The following is a 6,000-nucleotide window of genomic DNA, read 5'->3' on the forward strand; positions in this document are numbered from 1 at the left end:
GCGACATCACATGGCAGCATCCCCTGAAGAGCTAGATAAAAGCTTGCGCTGAGCTGCATAGGGGTTGGATTCACTATCTTCAGCCACTCATCACTGTTAATCAGAGGGCGAGGCTCCTCTGCAGAGGTCTTTGAGGGGACACATATGCACAAGCCCACACATGAACACACAATATTACACACTCCTACACAATAGTCAAATGCAAACACTCATGCATGCATTCATATACTTCGGTGTACTCACTAATGCAAGTGTCTGAATGTGTAATGCATATTGTTAGTGTGTGTATTGTGTTTCCTAGTGGTCTCTAGGCTAGTTCAGCATGGTTCATATTTCATCAGAGAGGCAGGCGAGTGGAGCACAGAGAGTCAGGTGAGGGCTGTATTAATGAGGTAGAGCTCACCGCCTGTGGGGAAATAACTGTGTGAAGTTCTTGAATCAGCCCATTCATTCTGCCTCTTCCTGCTTCTGCTACTACACTGTTAAAGTCCCCACCTTCAGTGTCAGCCCTCCACGGTTTATCACTGAACCGTGTGTGCTTTCTTCAAAGCATACAGTAGAAGACCTCCTGGGTTGATAAGTATTTGTAGATGATTCTTTTATGCTTGTGGAAACTGTGAGTTCTAGTAACAGTCAGCCACTGTAGATAAAAGACAGATGAAGTCAACCACATAAGTACCTTTTTTATGTGATACAAAAATGTTTATTTATATATCAGAACCCTGTGATGTACTGTATTTCCATCATATGTGAGGGACTTAATAACACCATAACCATCCTGTTTGTGAATCTTAAAATGTTACAAAAACTGACATTATGTTCTCAAGGTTGAGAGGTTGAGTGTGTGTGTGACATGTGGCGGTGACATTAAGGATCTCAGGACCTTAGCTGAGTGTCATTCCATCTCTGTTCAGCTGTCTTCTTTACTGGTTTCCACCAAACGCAGCAAAAGTCCCAGGCAAAAAATAAAATAAATAAATACATAAGACTTTGTCCATTGTGAAAATGTATAGAAAATCCCACCAAATTCAACACATTGCATGCTTGAGGTTGTTTCTCCATCTGTATCATATCTACATGTCTACTCATTTCCCCAGCATTCACTTTGCAATTCTCTGAAATTACTTTGTGAAATAAAACTTCTTACAGATAAGACATTTTTTCAGTGTCAGCCCTACTGTGGGTTATAACCTGCCAATCAAATATTCCCCAAACTAAACAGAAAGCCTTAGGAGAAAGAAAATGGAGGAGGATAAGGTGGGAGATAAATGAATGGAGTCAGGGAGAGGGGGATTTGAAAGGAGGATGGCTATGGAGGAAGTCATCTGCTTTATTTGGACTACATATCTCTGGAATTATATTAAAATCCTGTGTGCTTTACAGTAAGCTTAATATACCTTATAAAGTAGCTGTAAAAGGTGAGCTCACAGGGGCATGACTGGCAGGGAAACCAGGGAGCTGCCAGTAATGGCTCTGGACTGTTTACCCCAGCTTCTGCTATCCCCTGGGATCTGTATGCTGCTCTCCATTCACTGTTGGCTGGACACAATAGGACCCCAGAGGCGGAGCAGCTTTTAAACTCACTGTATACCAATTTTCTGTACTACAACCAGGGGCAAGGTGTGACAGTGATATTTGGAGTGAAGAAATGGTTCATCCTTGACACTGTAGATACATGTATATGATATAGTAGATTTTAGTATGCTGTTATGATGATTTTAGTCCCAGTGTATAGGGTTATTTAGATCAAAATGCTATCCTTTTTTATCTTTGGTCTTTACTTTCACCATTCTTCTCCTTTATTTTTCTTCCTCGTCTAATTACAATCCATACCAAGAAGGTCCAGAGCTGATAAGATGCCCATGTGGGAAGATGTCTTGAATCTGGTAATGGACTGACAGCATGCCTGTCTCACTGGCTTTACATTGAGCCAACGGTGAGTTGATCCAGCTATAGCTGTGAGTGAGCCATGGCAATGAAAACCCACAGCTTTGGATGCCATATATGGATTAAAGCCTGCTTGTTGTCTGCCAGTAAGGGCTTGTGCAGAGTAAGTGCTGGCTTCTGGCCATCACTCATCCAACACAGGTTTACTTGACCTTACATTATATCAAACTCTGACCTGATGTCAAAGCTGCAGAAGCTGAGATCTCTACATACATTACACCAGGTCAGGCAGAGTCTTATAAACACACAGCTCTATGACATTTCAGCAGTGTTTATACTAGCAATACAAAGTTATGTATTGCGGCTAATTTTCCAACAGTGATTATGTTATTTGGCTAATGACAGCCCATTTACAATATGCTTCACATTTTACTTTGACTTTAACTCAATAGAAAACAGCAAAGAACATAGGTACTAACATTTACACAATTTTGAGAGAGTTATACCAACCCTAAGTTAAAATTACATCTGAATAGATTTACCACCTGGCTATTGACCAATCAGTGAAATCTCCTGCTGTAGTTTTGGTTGGAATAAAAACTTGCATACTCATGGCTTTCCATGGCACATGGTTTCCTCTCTCTGGCCTAACCAAATATCTTATTGTATTCTGAGTAATAAAAGATTGTTAGTTGTGATTACCAGTTGGATGTTGACATGAAAATGCCATGCCAGCACATTTCATTTATTTTGTCTCATTAGTTAGGTTGAGGTTATGTAGGTCTGTGTTACGTTGCTGAGGTGACTGGACTGCATAGTTCCCTGAATCATAAAAGTGCAAATTGTGTCACTCTAGAGAGGTGCCCTTTAGCCTGAATAGAGAACTTCATCAGCTTACTGAAATTATGTTGGTGTATTAAACCCTTAGGGAAAATGACTCTTTGTGAAAGTTTTGGAAAGTGTACTTTTCTTTCAGCTTCCTCCAACAGTTTGTAGGAAAGTTACAGTATAAGAAGTCAGCTGTTAATCATGGAGGCATTTGTCAGTTTAAATAAATGTTGCAGATGTAAAATGTAAAAGCTGTCCACTAGTAATGTAAAGCATTTTTTTCCAAATGCTAATTGGTATGCAGTCTTAATTTTGAACATTGTATGTATGTGTTGTTTGAACTCAATTTGATTTCTCTGTGTTTGTAGGGTATAACATGTACAAACACTACACTACAAGCCACCATTATCACTACTACTACTGTGCAAGGAGGATTATTAATTTAGAGCTAAGGGAAAATTTATTTTTGAGCCATGTCCATAAATGTGGGTTAGCTGACCTGTCAGTAGGTCCCTGTGCCTCTGCTATCATTACACTGCCTAACAATGATGATACTCCTGCCTCATCAAATCTATACCAAACCACCTGTGTGAATAACCCAAAAATACTCAAGTCAAGGCCCAAAAAGAACAACATGCACATTCTGTAATTTGATTTTAAACAAGAAAAACATAAAGATATACATTCAAAGATGTCACTCATCATGAAATACAGATTCACCATCTTTCATGTTAATGCATAGACTATAATAAGGGACATTTTAGCCATTGGAGGAGCCTTTTTTCCCTTTTTCTTTTTAAAAGAAAATAATGCAGATACTATTGGTGTTGTGTTGTCAGGCAAGTTAATAATAAAACTGCATTCAAAAAAACATTGCAGGAAGAGCTTGTTTGTTAAACATTTAGATATTGCCAATACTGACATTGACAAATTGTATACTCAGGTATTAGGCCTATGTGCAGTAATTGTATTGTTATAGCCTACAGGTTGGTATACACTGCAAAAGCCAGTCACTTCAATGTGTGATTGTGTGATTGTGCTAGTAATGGAGAATTGTCTTCTTTTTAGATCAGAAAAGTGCTATGCTGTCCACAGAGTACATACTCATCCATGATAGTTATGACAGCTGGACATTTAAGACAAATAACACTTTTAGTTATGGTGGAAGAATGCACACTGCCCTGCACACTTTTGCCTTTCTCCTTTTGCACCTGCTGAGAAGAATTTTAGGTGTGCAGACATCTCAACATCAGTGCTCTGTGGTGAAATTACATGAATCATCACCCATCATCTCTTTTAAGCAGCAGGTGGACACAAGAGGACAAAAGTTAGAGTTTTAAGCCTGATTCCCTTTGTTTCATGAGTTGATGAATAATTACCACCACCGCACATACTGTAAGTAGAGAAAAACATAATAATAAAAATAATGCTTTGATGTATAATTACCACCACTATTTAAAAAATACTGCAAATAAATATTATAAAATATATCACTTTGATGTTGTGATAAAGTATCAGTTGCAAAAATGTCATTTTGTCAAATCTGTCATTCATGTGCAAATTCTGCATTTTAAATGCTTATTGAGTATCTTATCGTATTTTTCAAAGTTTCTTTTTCCTTCTGTTATTTTTTGCTTTGTAATAGCTAATTAAATTAGATTTGAACAGATGAAAGAAAACAGGATGAAAGACATAATGCCCTCTAACGGTCATACACCTTTAAGAAAGAAGGGGACGTAACTTGCAGTCTTGCAGGCTGCAGACTGATTCTCACATGAAAGTAGTTTAAGTAATGCACAGCAAGTTTTCAATATCCCAAAAAGAAAGCCTCCTGGTTAGCTCAAAGTGCAGGATTAGCTTTTAGCTTGAGTAATCTGGTCAAATCCCTAGGTTTTGTCAGTTGGTTTTCACTGAAACATCAGGAAGGCACATTCTTCTAAAAGCGGTACACAGCTTCTATCATGTGTTTAAGGTCATTTAACAAAGAGTGGAGAAGCTTTTTCACACTCTATAATCAATCATTTGGTTATCAGTTTGATGTGTGTTTAAGGTTTCAAGGTGTTGACAGCTTGACACCAACTGATGTCTGACCTATAATATCAATTACATTCTGTACGACAAGTTTCTCATGATTGAAGCTTTGATTATGTACTAAAGTCCTTTGTGTTGTACATTTTGAGGAAACACATGTATTTTTTTGATGTTACAAACAAAATAAATAATGATGAGTGCATCTGTCATGTGCAGCAGTCAAACCACAATTTCATGCTCTCGTTACCATTTTATTTATTATGGTAACATAACTTCTGTGAACAGACCTTCTGTGCCTTTAAAAGTGTTGCTGGTTGATGGTTTTGGACACTCATTTATCATTTCTCACTACCTTTAGCAATCATTTTGTACAGTCTGTGAGTATTATCACTGCTACATTCTCTGGCAGTGGAATAGGCAGGTCTTATGGTAATAAAGTAGTAACATCTAATCTATAAGCAGGTATTATGGGAGCAGCCATAATGTGTAAGCCTTCTCCGAGATGTTGGACCTCTCAATCAACATATAATCAGAACATGACTACCAGTTCAGAGTAATTTAAATAATTTGACCACCAAATACAACATTAGACATTTTTTCATGATGCAATGTAAAGTGCAATGACAAGTGTGAGCAGCACCCAGACAGTTTGGTACTTTCCTTGAAATCTGGTTTGTGGTATTGTGGTACCCAGGAGTTGCAAAACAGGTTGCAGAGTGAGTTGTTGGTGTTTTGGAAAATTGGTCTTAAATGTCTCAGAATCATGTCTGTTTCTGGAACAAAGACATGTTACTGCCATTTGGGGATTTCATCAAAAAGAACAAACTGAATACTTGCTCTAAATGTGCTGCAACAATGGATTAATACTTGATATATAAATACCTTTGTTTACCTTCATTAACACAGTTGGGTTAGCAGGACTCACCATAGCCTCTTTTCCTTACCACTTTCTTTTCAGCAAAAGTAGCATGTGTCATTCTTAAGACACATTGTAGTGCAAACACTGTTGTATAATTACTGAGCTTTGTGATAATTTATGGGGAGAGGTAGCCTACATATTTGCTTTATTTCTTTATGTTGAAAATGGTCATAAATAAGCTATCATAACAGTATGTTTTCTATCTCTGCTGTGCATGCTTCCTTGATTTCAAATGGAACCCGATTGAAATGTCCCTAGAGTTTCAATAAAATGACATATTATAGTTTACTATTCTATCTAAAGTGTGTTAATAATATGTAACTTTTTGGAGCTTT

Source organism: Scomber japonicus, chromosome 1 (genome assembly GCF_027409825.1).
Source record: "Scomber japonicus isolate fScoJap1 chromosome 1, fScoJap1.pri, whole genome shotgun sequence".
Classification (NCBI taxonomy): Eukaryota; Metazoa; Chordata; class Actinopteri; order Scombriformes; family Scombridae; genus Scomber; species Scomber japonicus.